We start from the raw sequence: 21,135 nt of genomic DNA, 5'->3' as shown, positions 1-21,135 counted from the left end.
AAGCTGAAGCTCCAATACTTTGGCCACCTGATGCGAAGAACTGACTCATTTCAAAAGGCCTTGATGCTGGGAAAGACTGAAGGCAAAAAGAGAAGAAGGTGGTAGAGAATGAGATAGTTAGCATCACTGACTCAGTGGGCATGAATCTGAGCAAACACCAGGAAAAGATGAAGGACAGGGAAGCCCGGCATACTGCAGTTCATGGAGTCACAAAGAGTCAGACACAACTTAGTAATTGAACGAACAACAGCAATAACAAATAAATTAGATATTTTTGACATCTCCACAATGTCAGAGTTAGAAGTGACCAAACTTTATTTAACTACATGATGAATCACTGACTCTGCAGACATTTGAGGCATAAATTTATAAAGATGCTTGTTTCATGGGTTTTATTTATGCATTTTTTTCATTTTTGGCAAAATCCTGTATATTAGACCATGGATTAGCAAATTTTTGTCTATAAAGGGCCAGATAGTAAATGTTTTAAACTTTGTGGAACAATGGGTTCTCTGCTGCAACCATTCAGTGGTGCCACTGAAGAGCTGAAAGAGTCAATAAACAAGAGTAAATAAATGGGCATGGCTGTGTTCCAATTTACCTATTTATAAAAAGACGTGGTAGACCAGACTCGGTCTTTTTGCCAACCTCTCTACTAAATACAAAACCCTTGACTTTGTGGAGCCTGCAGCCCATAGAGGAGGCACGTATTGTGTGAAGCAGAAGATATTAGGTGTTATGTCAGAAGTATGTATATTATAGAAAAGGCATGTCAACAGACCAGCTTCTGAAATAAGAGGATTGATATGGGCTAAGAGATCCTGAAACTCGCAGCTCATCTTCTTGGGTAGAGGGTTCAATCACTCACCATTCATCAGAATCGCCAGGACTGTTTTACTTTACTTTATGGCACTGGTGTTAAACCTGAAGGATGTTAGACTGAAAAATTTGCTTTATTTTAAATACAATAATGCTTGACCATGTTTCTGGGATGTTGGTATCTCTTCAGGAGATTTGTATCACAATCTATATTCATTATGCTGTCATTATCTCAATAATTTCTTTTCATGGGTAAGCATTTTTTTTCCAAAAGGATTGCTTATTAAATTAAGATGAAATGGCAATTAATCTAGAGTGTTATCAAAGACAGGAACATGCATTTGTCGGAATCTCTTTATAAACATCAATGGCCTGTTAATGTACTAATATTTAGGAGGGCAACATGATAAAAGGCTTCCTTGCCTCTGTTAGCTCATTTTGTATTAACATATTCCTATCACCAGTTAGGCAATTAACAGAGACTAAAGGAACACTAATTGTAGGCTTCTCTGCCAATGTGCTGGGTCAACTTTTATTCCTAGGAGCTCGCTTAATCAATTTGTAATAATTATAAGTGGTACAAGTGGGGGAGTTTCTTTGAAAAACAAGACTAGTGACATTGCTATAGAGACTGAGCTTAGAAAAAGTCATTTTCTTTAAGATATTGTAAAGCAAGCACTATGGGGAGATGGAGGGACAGGTCAACAAAATTTTCAGAAAGAACAATGCTGAGAATGTAAGAGGTATCCAGTTCTTCCCAGATGATGATTCTGGAGAAAACAGCTTCAATACAGCTAACCAGTTGATGAATTTATACGTAAACTGCTGCCTTCCAGTCACATACAGTGAAGTTCCTATGAGTTGGTTAAATTAACATGTTTGTCTTGGCCCTTCCCACCCAGTTCAGGAAGGTCATGTGTACTTTCTTGGCTTATTTTGTATTGGTTGCCCCATTTCAATGAGTGAATATTTTTGAAAATATTCTCTTTGACTAAAAGCAAACTGGAATGGAGTCCATGACATAAATTGTGGGAGAAGAGAGTTGAGGACTTCCTGAAACCTTTGGTGCAGACAAGACAATGGAAAGAATTTAGAGCAAGTCAAGTGTCAGGAAGAGTGAATAACTGGGACATGATCACAGCACCAAGGTGCAGAAAAAAGTTCTGCGACTGTCCTATTAACATACCAGATTTGATTTGACTCCATTATATTTCATCAAATAGTTTAGAAAGCCCCCAGCATAAAATATCATCATAATTGTAATCATATATTTGGAGATTTAACGTGCACACCATAATGTACCATTAGTTACACAAATAACTAATAATTTGCTAATGACAATATTATGTTAAGTCAGTTTAGGGGCAATTAAAGTGAATGATATTTACATATGCCTAATGAATCACAGTCGATGGCAGATTAAGAGATTCTAATGAATATTCATCCAGACATTCGCAACCAGCTTCACAGTTTATAAACTGAATTATGGTTGATTTGCCCTTTTAAAAATGAATATGTGAGTATCTTCTGCATGGTGAGAATGAACAATTGGGCCTGACTGTAAAATTTTTTTAAAGCAATGTACTGGTCAGAACACAAAACATTTTTATGCACTCTCATACCCTCGGCTTCAGTGTTCTTTTTTATATCGCGGATCAGTGTTGATGAACTATCTCCATTTTCATTCTAATCCATGACATGAAATATAGAAATTGTTTACTATAAGATTAAATGGAATTCAAGTTTTATGCAGCCCCACTGAGGAAATAATTACAGGTAGTTTTTGCCATTGAACAGTGAAAACAAACTATTTTTTCATGCTCTAACCATCCTCATGCAACTCAGAAGGCTGCTTTTGTAGCTATACTTTGTCATGATAAAATTGGGGTAGATTTACTATCCTTTCAACTTGGTCATTTTAGAAACTCATAAAACAAACAAACAAAAGCACTTTACTTTGGCCCTGTGAATATAGGTCAGGACGGAATAGGTTATGGCTTGAACATTCACTTTCTCCTAAAAACTACAACATTTTCTGCTTTTATTAGCTGTTCCTTATAAATATTGTGAGTTCTTATCCCAGTTGCAAAGATGAAGGCCAAACTCTTTGTCTTCCTCAAGATCCTATCATAGGTCCCTGAAAGAACAGATATATCTACAGCTCCTGTTTCTGTTTAACCTTAAATTAGACAAGATGGTCTGTCTGCTGTTTCAGATTATAAAGGTGTTTAGTATTACTGGCAATTTTTTTCTACCTGGGAAGTTAGAGGCCAGAACCAAAGCCATCTTGGTTCCGGAGAGTGTAGTAAGACACCATGAACAACGAGGTACTTGATGTCTGGTCCATATAAGATGTCAAACCTGCATTAAAAGAACTAGTGAGAGCAACCTTCAAAAACAAACAAGTGTTTTAAAGGCACAGTGATAAACTTTGAAGTGGGGATTTAAACTTTGAAGTGGGAATGTTTTCACATGAACTGTAATCATTTCATTGACATTGACATTGACATTGAAGTCACTCAGTCGTGTCCGACTCTTTGCGACCCCATGGACTGTAGCCTACCAGGCTCCTCCATCCATGAAATTTTCCAGGCAACGGTGCTGGAGTGGGTTGCCATTTCCTTCTCCAGGAGATCTTCCCAACCCAGGGATTGAACCCGGGTCTCCTGCATTGTAGGCAGACGCTTTACCATCTGAGCCATCATTTCATTACATATTAATAAAACTTAAAAGCTAGTTAGTTTGATGCTTGTCAGAAACAATGATGTTCTACTTTTCAAAAACAATGTCAATAGAGTGTATTACTGATAGGGTAAGGAAGGGACTTCATTCTCTTCCTCTCTCCATGTCCCCGGGTGTTCATTTTTTTCAGGTACAGTTTGGCACTTTCAAAAGTTTTATAAGTATTCCCTCAGTCTTATAAATCTTAACCTGTAAATCTTACAAGTATTTTACAAGGAAAATAATCAATGTGACATTTATAGTTTTAGACTTTTGTATAAGGAGGAAGGAATCGGTGTCTTAGAAGCAGCCTGCTGTCTCACTGGGCAGAGTACCAAGCACCCAGAAGCTCTCTTCCAACATCTTTCACTGGCCTCCTTATAGGGTCTAGATGATGGCCATTTAAGCCAGATTAAATACTACATAACCAGAAAGAATAACTCATTGACAAGTCTACATGATACTATGGTTTGGTATGTCTGATTGAACCAGTCTCACCCTTCATTGATCTCAGTCCAGGGTTTGAAGGAATGGCTCGGAGGACTGATATGTATACTGGGAGAGTTCAGGTACTAGGCTGTTCTGGAAAGCACGGGCTTCCCAGGGGCCTCAGTGGTAAAGAACCCACCTGTCAATGCAGGAGACATAGGTGACATGGGTTCAATCCCTGGGATGGGGAGATCCCCTGGAGAAGGAAATGGCAACCCACTCCTTGCCATTCTTGCCTGGGAAATCCCATGGATAGAGGAGCCTGGTAGGGCTACAGTCCATGAGGTCACAAAAGAGTTGGACATGAGCATGCATGCAAGCATCCAGCAGGAGACTCTGGGCAGCCTGGCAACTGAGCACCCCCAGTGAATCCTCAAAACCAGCGAAGGTACTCTAGGAACCCATGGGGTTGGTGAGGAGACAGAGCAGTCCCAGAGTTAATCCACCTTCTGCTCATGGCAGGATCACTTTCCTGCCACCACTTTATATATATTGGGGATGAACAGAGGTCTCATTCTGCAAACTGTGGTGTTGCTTGAAGGTAAGTGAAAAATGCAAACAACACCAATAGCAAAAGTGGCAGAAGTGTGAAAATGATTTGTATAAAGAACACTAAGAAAAGAAAGGTTGGATATAAGGAAAACTTCTAGGTTTATTTTACTTGGAAGAAGTAGGTAAAAATAAAATATACATACCTTCTTCTCTATGACAGTAAGGAATCTCTAGTCATCTTGAAAAAAAATAGTCTTCCTTCTCAATTTTTCCCAGATGCTCTCCTTCAGGGAAGGACATAGACCTTTCATTTGTGGCCATTATTACCAATCCTGCACACACACACACACACACACACACACAGAGTTTCATAGCTTTAAGCCATTCCTCCTCTTTGTCACATCCTTCCTTCTTACTTTTCATTGACCTACTGGATGCTGTGGGCTAAGATGTCAAATCTTATCTTAGGATTTGAGAAGCAAGTTGTTCACATCAACTTCCTAAACAAGTTTTATTTTTATCTTATTGCATTTTCATATAGCTCAGCAAGGCAGTATTTAGTGAGCTCAACTTTGCTTCCTGATGGGGCAACTTTTCCTGAAGGTCTTATTTTAAAATGAGAGGATGGTAAGAGCGTGTCAAAAAATGAAAACAGCTATGGGTCACGTAAAACCGTGGTCCACACGAGCAAACCTGGGACACATTTATGAATTTGGGCAAAGTTACGTTCCAAATTCGGAGAAGGCAATGGCACCCCACTCCAGTACTCTTGCCTGGAAAATCCCATGGATGGAGGAGCCTGGTAGGCTGCGGTCCATGGGGTCGCTAAGAATCGGACATGACTGAGCGACTGAGCGACTTCACTTTTCACTTTCATGCATTGGAGAAGGAAATGGCAATCCACTGCAGTGTTGTTGCCTGGAGAATCCCAGGGATGGGGGAGCCTGGTGGGCTGCCGTCTATGGGGTCGCACAGAGTCGGATGCGACTGAAGCGACTTAGCAGCAGCATGTTCCAAATTACAGAGTCACTGGCATTTTGAACAGGCAAAATAGATAAGCTTTTTTTCTGTGTTATTGAAAAAGTGTGGCTATTTGAACTTCAGTACAATTTCAGGCTGAGTTTTGTGTAATAATCATTTGCTCTATATTCTTTAAAGGTAGGATTTCTTCACAAACTACTGTATATGTATGTTTTGCGTATTTGATTCAGCTGACCTGCTGTATTTTCACACTTAGGTACTTTAAAGGACTTAGTTCATTTTTTGGGTGAGGAAGACGAGCCAAAGAAAAGAGTTTTTCAAATCACCAGGCAAGTCAGTCCAGTTTCAAATTCTTGCATTACAGATGGCATGGGATCTTACCCTTGTTTAGAAATTCTACACAAATTTGTATAAGAAGCTCGCCATTTTGGAATATAGTCACCAAGCAGCCAAACAGAATCCATCTGCTCTACCTTCTCCAGAAAGCTCTATCAGGATACTGTTGAACACCTGGATTCCTCTCATGATCTGGCCCAGCCTTACTGCACAACCTGGGCTGCTGCGTCCATAGACTGATGGAATGAGTCCCTTAGGATTATACAGACCACATTCTGAGCTGACACACACTGTGAATCTAGAGAAAGGGTGATTGGAGCCCCTCATTCCCAGTGGACCAAAGGTCAAGGTGAGTGGGTTTCCAGGCTTCAGCAGCTATAAAAATGCAAATGAAGTTTCCAGAAATGGAGTGATCCTTTCACTCTCATATTCAAAAACTTAGTAAAGATGCCAATTCTCCCCAAATCAATCTACAGACTTAAAGGACGCCCAATCAAATTCCCAGTTGGATCTTTAAAAGGTACAAACAAATCAGTATTAAAATTGATATGGAAAGACAAAGAAGCCAGAATAGCTCAAACGATTTTGAAAATATTTTATTATTCGTTAGTTTAAAAAATAAAATGAAAACTCTCCATGGAGTTCTATTTCTTTCTCTATCAAGTCTGTACTCTCTCTGTGCACATGGGAGCCCCTCCATAATCTGCTTGCCCTCTTTTCCATGTTTCTAGGTAGGTCTCCTTGCTGTCCTCTGAGACTGTTCAGCTGTGACACTCCCCTCCCCCCAGTCCCGTACATCTTACATTCTTTTATGAACAAACAATATCGATCCTCTATAAAAGGTCAGCCACCAGTGACCACCCTTGGGGGTGCAAGAGCTTCTGGGCTATAAAAGCCCCTCTCCTCTCACCTCCTCACCCTTCTCTTCCCTCCTCCTCTTCTTTTCATTCAAATCAAGTCCCAGCCCTTTGCCGCACCTGCTCCAGCCATTCTTATAAAAACCAGACTCATTCTCTTGTCATCCCCACCAATCAACTAACCACACCACAGCTCTTCCTGGTTTTCCTGCCTTCTTCCAGTCAGATTTTAAGTTCTTCAAAAATAGGAACTTTTTGTTTGTTTGCTTTTTGCAGTGACACTTCAGATGATCAAACAGCTCTTCACACCGAATAAATGCCCTGTAAATATTTCACTGTTTTAAAAAATGCATTTAATGTGGATGAGCAAATGTCAATCCTAGGAAATTATGAACATGGTTCTGAATTGAGGAGACCTGAGGGTTCACAGTTCACTGCAAGAGCTGTATGTTTATAGGTGAATCAAGTGATAGAACCAGGAATGACATTTTATTAGTGTGGGCATTTTAGAGCCAGAGAGAAAGCATGGACTGTTACACCCCAGAAGGTTAACAATCCATGGCTCTGTGTGGCAGTTTTGAATGGCTTTGCTCCTTAGATTTGTTTATCTTTATTGGCTAAATTTTCTAAAACTGTCATTTATTTTTGATAAGAAATATTGTATGTAACCCTAACCCTAATTGCAATACAGGTCAGCATTGTTTATCTTCTTAACAAGACATAGACAGTACTTTTAAAACCAAACCGGATCAAATCAGTTAAACAAGTAGTTCACAGCAGCCCCAGAAAGAGGAAGGATTTCTGTAAGATAAGTTGAAAAACTGTTGATTTTGAGGGCAGCAAGCAGCTGTCCTACCTCCTGTGAAATCATCAGAATGGGGAGTCGGGGGTGGGGGGAAGAATTCCAATTAAGAAATAGAATTCTACTTGTATTTATTCATTCACTCAGTGAACATTCCCAAGTATGTACTATTTGATAAGGATACAAGGTCAAAGAAGATATAACTCTTTCCTCAGGAAATTTAAAGTCTGGAAGGGAGATCAAATAGGTCTTACAAATTTTGCTTAAGTTCATGGTTCAGGTACGAACAGATGGAAATTTACACCCCTTTCACTTTATGCCGAGAATAAACATAAATTGGGTTTCTCTGGTGGCTCAGATAGTAAAGAATCTGTCTGCAGGGCAGGAGACTCAGATTCAAAACCTGGGTTGGAAGATCCCCTGGAGAAGGGAAAGTCAACCTAAATTAAAAATACACTCAGTTCAGTTCAGTTGCTCAGTTGTGTCTGACTCTTTGCGACCCCATGGACTGCAGCACGCCAGGCTTCCCTGTCTATCACCAACTCCCGGAGTTCACCCAAACCCATGTCCATTGAGTCAGTGGTGCCATCCAGCCATCTCATCCTCTATCGTCCTCTCCTCCTGCCCTCAATCTTTCCCAGCATCAGGGTCTTTTCCAATGAGTCGGTTCTTTGCATCAGGTATTGTAGTTTCAGCTTCAACATCAATTGAAACTTCCAATGAACACTCAAAACTGATCTCCTTTAGGATGGACTGGCTGGATCTCCTTGCAGTCCAAGGGACTCTCAAAAGTCTTTTCCATCACCACAGCTCAAAAGCATAAAAATACACCAACAGTCTCAAAACCAAGAGAACATCTCTGTGGGTCTAGAATCTTCCCGGCTCCAGAATAGGGAAATATTCTGTGGAGGTGGGAGGTCCCTGGTAGGGCTGAACACGCACCTCAAGGTACTGATTGCACCTTCTGGGTGGGCCATGGTGCTGACCTGGCTGTGTGAAGTGGTGGGTCAGGGCATGCTGCCCTTCTAGAAAAAGGCTTAGAAAAAGCTGCAGCTGTGGCTCAAGGCTGTCATCAATAGCGACCAGCAGGAGAGAGAACCTGGAGTCCCCTACTCAGAGCTGGTGCCCAATGGCACCTTCTAGCCAAGAGGTAGGATCAGCATTGCTCCCATGGACAAGTCACCCAAACTGCCATCACAAAACTTGGTTCTAATGGAGACCTTGTTCGAATGAGGGCGGCCACACTTTTCAGGCAAGGAGTGGTGAGCAAGAGAAGTGGAGCCAACAACACCAGCAAGAGGAAATTTCCACTCTAGATGAGATGGCAATTAAAAATTAAAAACACAGAAAACTCATGTCATAATTGACAGCCAAAATATTAAAAAAATCAGGAAATTCATTCTGGAAAGGAGAGAAATAAAACAGTCATCTGAAAAATGTGTTAAATCTCCCAATGAGCTAAAGGGGTGGGGGGAAGTTCACAAAATAAGAAATTATGGGAAGGGATTACGGAACAAAAGCAAGTAGATATGATTAAAAATTTTTAAAAAAGAAAGAAACCAGGAAAAAGTCCGAGGAATAAAGATTGATGGTGGTTTAGTCACTAAGTCGTGTTCAACTCTTGCAACTCCAAGAACTGTAGCCTGCCAGGCTCCTCTGTCCATGGGGTTTTCCAGGCAAGTATACTGGATCAGGGTGCCATTTCCTTCTCCAAGGGATCTTCCTGACCCAGGGATAGAACTCAAGTCTCCTGTACTGTAGGCAGATTCTTTACTGACTGAGCCACCAGGGAAGTTCTGGGAATAAAGATTAGTGAAGTCCCTCAGTCCTGTCCGACTCTTTGAGACCCCATGGACTGTAGCGTACCAGGATCCTCAGTCCATGGAATTTTCCAGGCAAGAGTATTGGAGTGGATTGCCATTTCCTTCCCCAGGGGATCTTTCCAACCCAGGGATTGAACCCAGGTCTCCCACATTGCAGGCAGACGCTTTACCGTCTGAGCCACAAGGGAATAAAGATTATCACTACTATAATTAGAAAAAAATGAAAAAAACTCTAGATGAACAAAGAGAATTGATGGATTAGAAGATATGTTGGGATGTTCACTCAGAACATAGAACCAAAGAAAAAACTTGAGATAGGGAAGACTAGATTCAGGTATCAGCATGGATACAAGAGTTCCAAAGTACAGAATTGAGGACATGGAAAATAATTAGCATAGCTGAGAATTTTCCAGAATTGAAAAACAAATCCTCAGCTTGAAAGCACATATGAACAAATCCCCATTTTCTAATACACAATTTGTATGTACAAATTCCTACTATAAAGTAGGGACGTATTCATGTTAACGCATGCCCAACCGTAGTCCCAGATGAAAAGCGGAGGGAAACAATTCAGCACTTGCCTGGGCTCTCACCTCCCTCTCACACTCGCTCAAACACACTCAGAGTGTGCAGAGAGTTACCTCTGGGTAACTTGGTGCCTTTTCCTTCTGCCCCATCTCCCAAAACAGTGGGAATACTACGCAGCAGTAAGACACCTGAGCTAGGCATGGCCCACCTTAGATGTGCCTCTGGTTGCACCACTCTTATCGGTATGTAATGTACATTGTTTCATGGAAGCTGTAATACAGGTTGGCAAGACAATCTTTCCAATTCAATTGCTAGTCTCTCCACCTCTGCTAATTCATTTTCAATTCTAGGTTATCAAAGGAAAAGGTCAGAAAAAGACGGTATACCTTTGGTTACCTATACCATAGACACCTGCAGCCATAAGGGCACTTCTTTTCCTGCACCCCCTGCAGACCACATGCTTTGGGGTGATATTTATACCAAGCATCCCCTCATTCCATCAAGCTGCAACATTTAAATCTCTTGTTCTGCACTTTACTGGCTGAAGGCTGTAAATGTTTTATGAGCCGCTGAGCTTGCAGCATTACTATTTTATTAGAAGGCTGAATATCTTTTCTTCAGAGCTGGGTGACTAGTGAAGTCTTTCTCTTTAAAAACTTAACGCTTAACTTCACGCTTGTTATGAAGTGAAAATTTGTAGCATGTTGTAAGTAACTGTTCAAAATGGTTTGGCCCCTTTGAAAGCTTGGAGAGCACTAGGACTTTTTTGTTTTCTCTTGGATTGACCTATGAAGAAAATAATTGAGGGAGGGAAAGAGGTTTTTTGATTATCTAATAACTTTTGATTCAATAAAGTCTTTCTGGATTCAGTCTGTGGTTGTTGAGCTGTATATTCAAACTTTAGCATCAGTCCAAAGAATCAGTGATGAATTCTGCAGGTGCACAACAGAATGAAGCAGGTGACAAAGAGAATCAAGTTACCTGGGTGGTCCTGGACGAGCCATGAAAAAGTTCTGAACACTGTTTTCTCATCTGTCCTGTCTCTGACATTTCTTACTCTGCTTTCCTCTGAAACAGAGAAGCAAATAAGTTTAGGAAGTAAAATGGGGAGAAATTGCCTCTTCTAGAAAGCTGGGTGTTCAAAATCCTCAGCATTAAGCTAATGTTTATGAAAGTTCTTGGCAAATCCTAAAGTACTGTTTTGCTCTGAGATAGATATCTTTTCCTGTGGTTCATCAGAAAGACTTCCTACTGGAGTAGCTCTAGTATTTCAGAGCTAGATAAGATATGATTATGATAGCAGACCAAAAAGGTCCAGACCAAAAGGGCATCTTCTGAAGGGCAGAAAACACGCATGTCTCTCTCTTGTTTGTGGTAAGGGCTATTTTTGAGTCTCCTGTTAATGAGGTCATCCTTGGCCCCTTTGGTATGGACCTTCAGATATTGTCATGCCTCTTAAGCGACTCTATTAAAAAGGAAAAAAGAAAAAACTAACTATACAACAGAAGGGCAAGTGGCCATTACGGACCTGCTCTGTCTGTACAGCCTTCCACAGCCATAGACTGACTTACTCCTGTGGTGATTCCCAGGCTCACAGTGGTCAGTGAAGCACTTAGGCAGGGTGTGGAAGGTTCTAAGGGGCAGCAGTAATACTCCAGCCTCCATTCTCAGGTCTGAATGTGAGAGGGAATGACATAGGCATCTCAAAAGCCTAGGAAGACAGCCAGAATCTAGAAAATTCAGACTTCAGCTGTTTTATTAGTATGAACTGCCCTTGTTTGCTGTTGCAATGAGCTGAGCACTCCTATCCTAGCAGTTTGTAACTTAGATAATTATTAGTAAAGTGTACTGTAGAAAGAAAGGGTTCAAGAAATAGTTGCTGATTTATTGTTTGCTCCATAAAGCTATCTTTTAAGAGAGACAAAAACAAAAAAATAATATGCCCTCCGTGCTAAGTTGTTTCAGTGGTGTCCAACTCTTTGGACCCTATGGACTATAGCCCACCAAGCTCCTCTGTCCACGAGTTTCTCCAGGCAAGAATACTGGAGTGGATTACCATGCACTCCTCCAGGGGATCTTCCTGACCCAGGGATCAAACCCGTGTTTCCTGTTTCCTGAGTGTCCCGCATTGGCAGGCAGGTTCTTTACCACCTGGGAAGCCCTATGCCCTAAACAATGTAAAAATAGTGAGTAGAAATGGTCCTTCCTCTTTTTTGTTTCTAAAGTAAAATGTTTACAACTCTCTCTCTGTAGTAGTTAGATACTTGCAGAATAAAACAAAAGCAAAAAAAGAAATCCTTGTAGATCTTTCGCTCTGAGGGTATTTGATAGAGGGACGTGAGCTTGGTTACACTGGGAGAGATGAAGCCCTGCAAGCAATCCAAAACTTAGTAATAGCAGCAAATTGCTTCTACTTTTGAGGAAGTTTAGTTGCAGAAAGCAATGAGTCAGGCCTCTGACAGGAGTTGGACACTTGTGAGAACTCCTGGCCAGAGCTGGGACCACCAAGGCAGGAGCTGTGCAGAGGGAACTGGAGGCTCACAGCTGCACAGCTTCAGCTGGAGACAACTCAGAAGTAACCTGGTTTCTTTCCGAGCCTTTCGGTCTCCCATCAGTGACTCTCATTGGCCAAGCAGTCTGGGATCAAGTGGCAGGGGAGTCTGGGAAATGTAGTCCTCTCTGACCCAGGGCTGGCGATAGGTGGGTAGGCTGCTAAGTCACTTCAGTCGTGTCTGACTCTGTGCGAACCCATAGATGGCAGCCCACTAGGCTCCTCTGTCCCTGGGATTCTCCTGGCAGGAATACTGGAGTGGGTTGCCATTTCCTTCTCCAATGCAGGAAAGTGAAAAGTGAAAGTAAAGTCGCTCAGTGGTGTCCAACTCTTAGCGACCCCATGGACTGGAGCCTACCAGGCTCCTCCATCCATGGGATTTTCCAGGCAAGAGTACTGGGGTGGGGTGCCATTTTCTTCTCCGAGGTGGGTAGGGGGACAGGGAAAATAGAGCTGAGGATAAATCTGTAGCTGGCCGCTACATACTGTAAAAAGAGGTGACTGTTTTCCCAATAGTAAGTGGAGTTTTATCCCCATAGCATTTAAATTAATTTAAATGAACTTATAGATTATATATCTTTGTGCCTTTTATTTTCCCCTCATGTTTAATTAGTGATCTGAGAACAGATTTGCTGATTAAGATTAAATAATTAACCAGAATTTGGTTATAAAGGACAGTCAGTTTTAACATCATCTGGTGAGCTGAAGAAAAATAATAACTAGATTCTGCCTTTCTTAGGAACATCTATTCAGAGGTAATCTGGAAACTCTCTTTGAAATGCATTCCTTAACCAAAGTCTCTACGTGGTCCAACTTCTTGTTCTTCGTGGAAATGAAGCTTTGGTTTCTCACCTACTACAGGACTGAGCTCTCACTCCTCCCAGGGTGTAACATCTGTTCTACATGTTCTTAGCTTTCCTTTTCAGAAACTGAATTCTGAGAATTGGATGGGAAAAGCTGAGGCAGCAGCTAATCATCCATTGGAAAGTAAGTTTTGAGTTGAGGTAATATATTCCCATTTTTGTTATGGCCAAAGCCTTACACCAGCTCAGAAATTCTTCCTAATTGATGGTATAGCTGATCTATAGCCTACACTTGAGTCCAGATGAGAGGCCAGGAGATACAGGAGAGAAGACAAAGAAACACAGGTTTTACTGCCCTGACCCAGAGATAGAGAAGGTCTGAAGCATATTTTTGAAATATGCTCCTTAATGTCCTTATTTGTACTACTCAGGCCAGAGTAGAAGCCTATGCACTGGACGTCCAGAGATCCCCCAACACATCTGCCTTGGGCTCCCACACCAGTGGCCCAAATCATCCTTAAAAATTACTTACATTCCCTCCTTTCCAAAAAACAGTGACCATCAAAACAAACTTAATGCTCTTTCCTTTACTGTGGTTCATAATAATAATCAATATTCATTTCACATTTGTTTTTTTGCAACAAGCACCATTCTAAATACTTCATATGCATAAACTCATCTAATACTTGCAACAATTCTACTTGGTAAATTCCATAACAATATCCATTTTACAGATGAGGAAACTGAGACATGGAGAAGTTAGGCAGCCCAGGATTCCACAGATTCTAAAATCTCAGCAATGACTACAATTGATATCTTAGTGACTACACTACAGTGACTAGCTAAGAGTAAAGCAATCAGATAAAAAAGAATTCAGACTTACGTATGAATAATTGACAGTTATTATCCTTCTGGAGAGGTTTGCAGTTTTAAAAGATGTCCATAAACCAAAGGAATCTGAACCAAAGATAAATCATTCCCAATCCAAATTGTGACTTTCGCTGCAAGCTCAGGCCTTTGGTCGTAGCTGAGTTTGAGTCCCAACTCTGCCATATACTAGGTGTTGATCTAAGCTAGCTTTTTTTTTTTTTTAAAGAAATTGTATTTATTTATTTTTGGCTGTACTGGGTCTTCTCTAGCTGTGTGTGGACTTTCTTTAGCTATAGTGAGCAGGGGTTGCTCCTTAGCTGCAGTGCGTGGACTTCTCATTGCGGTGGCTTCTCTTGTGGCAGAGCACAGACTCGAGGTGCATGGATTTCAGTATTTGGGGTGCATGGGCTTAGTTGCTCCGTGGCATGTGGGATCTTCCCAGACCAGGAATGGAACCTATGTTCCCACCCTGCATTGACAGGCAGATTCTCAACCAATGAATGGGCAGTGAAGTCCTAAGAAGCTTTTTAAGTTACATAGACTTGAGTTTCTTACCCCTGCAAAATGGGATAAAACTACTTTCTGGGATATATTCAATGAAATCATGACTATAAAGCACTTAGCAAGCAAGCCAGTCCATAAGTACTCAATACATGGGGCCATCATTACTATGAACTTCCTTGCTGCGGACATATAAACAAGCATAATAAAATAGAATGTGAATGCTAGAGGGGAAGCGTAAAGTGAAAAGGATAGTATGCTGAGTGAAATTCAAATTATACCCCACAGAGTCCTAGACATCCACAGGTCTGCTTCCAGGGCTCAAGGGCAGAGTGTGCAGAAGGCAAAACGACACCACCACTGCTCTGCCACTCCTGCTTTCATTTTGACCTGGACAGCCCTACTTTTGTGTGAGAGGCGTGTGTGTGTGTGTGTGTGTGTGTGTGTGTGCGTGTGTGTATGTGTGTGTGTGTGTTAGTATTGACTTTCTCGCCACGTTGCGGTCAATAACGGATTTTATCTGAAGTCACCACTGAGGCTGGGACTCCTAAAAGGAGTCTTCTAATCTTTTCTCTGGAATACGAAAGAACTTGTTCAGCGTCTCTCCTAGGTAAAGGTTCGGTCAGTTTTTGGACCTGTGGGGAAACTACCCCCAGGTAGACTCTTCTGAGGAAGCATCTTCCCACAGAAACGCCTCCAGGAAGTCAAGCATCTTTGCTGGTTTGTTGATTCACTTCTTTACTTGTATCACTTTTTGCCTTTTTCCACATCAGAACTCAGAAACTCCTTAGAAGTTTCCAGGCTGTCCACAGTAGCTCTCATGGCAATGCAGCAGCCCAGATGGGCTCTGTGATCTAGGATCTAGAGTGATTCTACACACTGGTCAACTCTACTGCAAGTATCAATATTTTTAGCTGGAGAACAGCTTTCTTTGATCAGAATTGCCTCACAAGTGTCCTCTGCAGACTAGCTGTTGAGTTCGTTAACACCCATCAGCTCAGTGTCTAATTCTTTCAATGTGGTGAAAACACAAACAAAATTTAGCATCCTATTCATTAAGTGCATAGTTCAGAGGTGTTAAGTATCTTAATATGGTTGTACAGCACTGTGGCTCAGACGGTAAAGCATCTGCCTGCAATGCGGGAGACCCAGGTTCGATCCCTAGGTTGGGAAGATCCTCTGGAGAAGGAAATGGCAATCCACTCCAGCACTCTTGCCTGGAAAATCCCATGGACGGAGTACCCTGATAGGCTACAGTCCATGGGGTTGCAAAGAGTCGGAACGACTGAGCGACTTCACTTTCATAGCACAACTCTACAAACTTTTCATCCTGCAAAACTGAAGCTTTATACTCTTTAAACAACTCTCTGTTTCCCCCTCTCCCCAAGCTTCTGACCACCTTTCTACTTTCTATTTCTATGAGTTTAATTACTTTGGATACCTCTTAGCAGTGGAATCAGACCTTACTTTTCTTTTTGTGACTGGCTTCTGACCCCAGACTTCACCTACATTGCAGCATATGACAGGATTTCCTTGTTTTAGAAGGGAAATACTGTATATTAATGCATACATATGGAATTTAGAAAGATGGTACCAACAATCCTACATTCAGGGTAGCAAAGGAGACACAGACATAAAGAACAGACTTTTGGACTCAGTGGGAGAAGGCGAGGGTGGGATGATTTGAGAGAATAGCATTGAAACATATACATTACCATATGTAAAACAGATGACCAGTGCAAGTCTGATGTATGAAGCAAGGCACCCAAAGCCAGTGCTCTGGGACAACATAGAGGAATAGGGTGGGGAGGGATGTGGGAGGGGGTTCAGGATAGGGGGGCACTTGTTCACCTATGGCTGATTCATGTTGATGTATGGCAAAGATCATCACAATATTGTAAAGTAATGATCCAATTAAAATAAATAAATTAATTTTTTTAAAAAGGCTGAATGATATTCCATTGTAGGTATCACAGCCATCCCTTGTATCTGTGGGGGATTAGTTTCAGGACCAGCCATGAATACCAAAATCTGAGGGTATTCAAACCCCAAAGAAGTTCCTCCTCAGCCTTACGTTCTGCATCTGGGGATTCAATCGCAATCAACCTTCGATTTTAAACACAGTGCATGAGCTGCCAGTTGGATGAATCCTCATGCAGAACCTGCAAATATGGAGAGCAGACTGTGCTACATTTTGTTTATCCTTTCATCCATCCATGGACATTTGGGCTGCTTCCACCTCTTGGCTCTTGTGAATAATGCTACAACGAACATGGGAGTATAAATCTCTCTGTGAGATCTTGCTTTGAATTCTTTTGGAAACATACCAGAAGTGAGATTGTGGGATCACATGGTAATTCAATTGGATCTATTTTCAGTGCTCTTCTGTCACAGGCTCCCTATGAAACTCACAAGTCACACTGGAGAACTTACACACTGCTCAGAACTTCCTGGTTTTGTTCCATTCGATTCAAACAGGAAACAGCAGCTCCAAAAAGAAGCAGGAGTTACTTCAAGTCTGGGAAGCGTGCCTGCTCTTTCGAAGTTCCCAGCATGCTACACATGATATGTGAATTAATAAAAATGACACACTTTAGCATGTTCCTTTGGCACAAACATCTGAGGCATTCTAGAGTTGGCCCTCACAACTAGAAACCATAAGAATGTTCAGAATGCACTGTAAAAAGTGCCAACTCCCACTCCATTCATCTGTAAACTAAACAATTAGTACAAAATTCACTGCAGTCTCACATCCCTTAAAGTGAAGTTGAACAGCTGAAATCATTGAGGATGTTTCACTGATTTGGAAAATATTCAAACATAGCTTCTATGTCTGAAAATCAAGCAGATCATTATATGAAATGAATTTTGTTGAACTGTTTATTCACAACTCTCGATAACTGAACCACGAGGTACCATGGTGACAGAAATGAAGGTAGATGGATGGGAGTTATGGAAAGACAATGGGTCCCCTATCCTTGATGTTAATTAGTTGGCCCTGGCCATATATTCCATCTGTTCATAAACTGTGACCTCAACATACGTGCTACATAAAGATAAAAAAGAAGAAAATATGCATTAAACATTTATTATTGACTCTGAAGATTATTTTTCAAATTGGTTTAGAAAGCTGATATTTAGAAAATATTTCCTTTTCCACCTTTTGAAAATTAACTGAAGATACAAATTTATTATTAAGGAGAGAATATTTCTATTTTTTAGCCATTTTCTTCCCTTCCTTAGCCATCAGGTCAGGAGAAACCATCATGGACAATTTCCAGTCAGTCATTGGCCAATCAGATGTAAGGATCACTGTACTGCTCCAGGTACCACTGATGGTTTAGATGTGAAGAAGGGCCCAGGAGGCAAACTTCTTCAAATGTTAGTGGTGTTTCTTGTAATTGTCAAAAGAGTTGACTAATCAAAACACCTGAATTGAGTTAGAATGCTGTATAGGGCATATGTTTAAAGAATGACCTAGTTAACATTATAAAGTCAAGGTCTTGAAATTCAAGAGACTTTTAAATATGAGGAAGTTCCAGTGTGGGTAAGTATTTAATCCCAAAGGAAGAGAAGAATCAGAAGTTTGGGAACATGAACTTCAAGAGTTTTCACATAGAAAAACTAGCCAAGTGAGAGAATTAGAAACACAACATATACATCACTAGAAAACAAAGCAAATAAGTAACAGCAAAATCAAAACCAAAGTTTTCAAGGGGGAAAAAGTCCGTAAGGATGTTTTTGCCATTCCTAATTGCAAGCCCTAAATATCAAACTTCTATGAGTCATGTGAAAAAGAGAGAGAAAGTGAAACCTCTGACCTCTTTTCATAGTGAAAACAAACTTGAGAGGTTATCGCACATCCAAGAGAAGGCTGCCGTGGTGGGTGTGGGGCTTTCTGCTTCCTGTGAACCTAGAGGTTAGGATTAATTGAACAAATGGACAGTTGTACAAGTAAATGGCATTTGGGTGGCTTGGGGCTCGCCACGTTGGGGCGAGGGGGGAGCAGGGAGGAGAGAGAGCTAAAATGAGCAATCTTTCAAGGCATAGAGGAGCAGGAGAATGCCTGAGCTAGAGTTGCAGATCCCTACTAAAGGGAAACTGTAGGAGAATTGTTCTACCACCATCTCAGGGCACTACTTAAATTTTTTTCTTGTTTATTTTTAAAAAATCTTTGTTAGTCATCCATTTTATGAATCTGTTAGTTTGTATCTATTACTCCCATACTCCTAATTTGTCCTCCTCACCCTCTTTGTTAACCAGAAATTTGTTTTCTATGTCTGTGAGCCTATTTCTGTTTTACATATAGATTCATTTATATTTGGTGACTCAGATGGTAAAGATCCACCTGCAAAGCAGGAGACTTGTGTTCTATGCATAGGTCAGGAAAATCCCCTGGAGAAGAGAATAAAACCCACTCCAGTATTCTTCCCTGGAGAATTCCATGAACAGAGGAGCCTGACAGGCTATAGTCCATAGGGTCACGATGAGTTGGACACGACTAACACACTTCATTTGTATTATCTTTTAGATTCTACATATAAGTGATTTCATATAGTATTTATCTTTGTCTAATTTATTTCAGTAAGCATAATATTCTCTAGTTCCATCCAATTCTGCAAATGGCAGAATTTCATTCTTTTAGGAATAGGTGAATCCAGTAGTCATGTATGGATGTGAGAGCTGGACTGTAAAGAAAGCTGAGCACCGAAGAATTGATGGTTTTGAACTGTGGTGTTGGAGAAGACTCTTGAGAGTGCCTTGGACTGCAAGGAGATCAAACCAGTCAATCCTAAAGGAAATCAGTCCTGGGTGTTCATTGGAAGGACTGATGCTGAAGCTGAAACTTCAATACTTTGTCCACCTGACATGAAGAACTGACTCATTGGAAAAGACCCTGATGCTGGGAAAGATTGAGGGCAGGAGGAGAAGAGGACATCAGGGGATGAGATGGTTGGGTGGCATCACCAACTCAACGGAGATGAGTTTGAGTAAGCTCCAGGAGTTGGTGACGGACAGGGAAGCCTGGCATACTGCAGTCAATGGGGTCTCAGGGAGTCAGACATGACTGAGAGATTGAACTAAACTGATAAAAGAATAAGGCCTTCAGAAATTTCCTCTCCCAGCTCCATCTTGAATTAGTTAGAATAACCATGTGTTCATAATAGACATCTATGGAATTACAGGCCATAGGATTTCCCCAGGGTGCTAAATAAAACCACATTTGGGGTTTCAGCATCATCATCCGGGTAGGAAATGACCACTGTCCAAGCACAGAAGTGAAAGAGGAAGTGTAACATGGGAAGGGGACATTTTAGGGAAAGAAAACAGTGACTTGGCCATTTTTTAAGTCTTAAACAGAGTCTTAAACTCTGAACCTGTGTCTACTGAGTTTCACTGTTGACAACTTCTCTGAAAAGAAATGTAGATATGTCTGTTTTTCTGTCTACTAGGTTCTCAGCTTTGCATGCATGCTAAGTCACTTCATTTGTGTCCAACTCTTTGCGACCCTCTGGATCTTAGCCTGCCAGGCTCCTCTGTCCATGGGATTTTCCAGGCAAGAATACCGGAGTGGGTTGCCATGTCCTCCTACAGGGGATCTTCCCGACCCAGGGGTCAAACCTATGTCTCTTATATTTCCTGTGTTGGCAGGTGGATTCTTTACCATTAGTGCCAGGGGGGAAGCCCTCTCAACTTTAGCAGGATTTTTAAAAAAAGGTATGCCACCAAAATTATTAAAATCTGTTGGACTAGCAACATATTCAACGGGTGAGAAGAACAAATATATAGGTTTTAAAAAACACATTTTCCATGTTACATATCACCATGCCTACCTCAAAATGTTCTATTTGAATTCCCAGACAACGATCCTCCAGCTAAAATGCATTAGCACCACCCAGATGCAGACAACATTTTTATCTCCTCATATTTTTCTTACAGCATTTATTTGAGTCCCAAACCAAATAATCCTGTCTATATATCATGAGAAAAATACAAAGAAGTTTATTTTTGGGGAAAATGTCTCATTAATCATAAAAATCTAGTACTTCTGAAATGAATAGTGTTGTAAAACACAAAACCAGAAGGTTAGATCAGAGCACACATATGTCAGCAGAAGAAACTGATTTCCACACAGTGTCTGGAAGGCAGTAGAAGTAGAATGAAGGTTTCCTTGCATTGTTATGGGGCTTCTCAGTGGCTCAGATGGTAAAGAATCCGCCTGCAATGTGGGAGACCTGGGTTCAATCCCTGGGTTGGGAAGCACCCTGGGAGAAGGGAATGGCAACCCACTCCAGTATTCTTGCCTGGAGAATTCCATGGACAGATAAGCCTAGAAGGCTATATAGTCCATGGGGTTGCAAAGAGTTGGACACGACTGAGCGACTTTCACTCGCTCACTTGCATTGTTACCATGGCTTGTGGCTGACTATCTCACTGATGCCAATCTCCTAATGAAGGTCTCCCTCAGAAAAAAACTGCCTCTTGTCTGCTGCTCACTTGGTTCCTGTAATGCTGATATTCTGATCAGCTGACTGGGATTTACCTGATGCAGGCATTTGTT

General features: G+C 41.2%; 1 long non-coding RNA gene across 1 annotated transcript in view; it reads right to left on the bottom strand.

Moving 5' to 3' along the window:
• Nucleotides 1-4,772: 4,772 nt before the first annotated feature.
• Nucleotides 4,773-21,135, bottom strand: part of LOC104991665 — a 38,319-nt gene continuing 21,956 nt past the window's right edge. The window contains exons 2-3 of the long non-coding RNA XR_825628.1: nucleotides 10,830-10,916; nucleotides 4,773-4,805 (exon numbers count right to left, since the gene is read on the bottom strand). This is a non-coding gene — a long non-coding RNA (uncharacterized LOC104991665). The remainder of the gene's footprint in view (nucleotides 4,806-10,829; nucleotides 10,917-21,135) is intronic.

Source organism: Bison bison, unplaced genomic scaffold, assembly GCF_000754665.1.
Source record: "Bison bison bison isolate TAMUID 2011002044 unplaced genomic scaffold, Bison_UMD1.0 scf7180017864198, whole genome shotgun sequence".
In the NCBI taxonomy this organism is placed as follows: Eukaryota; Metazoa; Chordata; class Mammalia; order Artiodactyla; family Bovidae; genus Bison; species Bison bison.
This window is presented reverse-complemented; position numbering and strand designations above follow the sequence as displayed.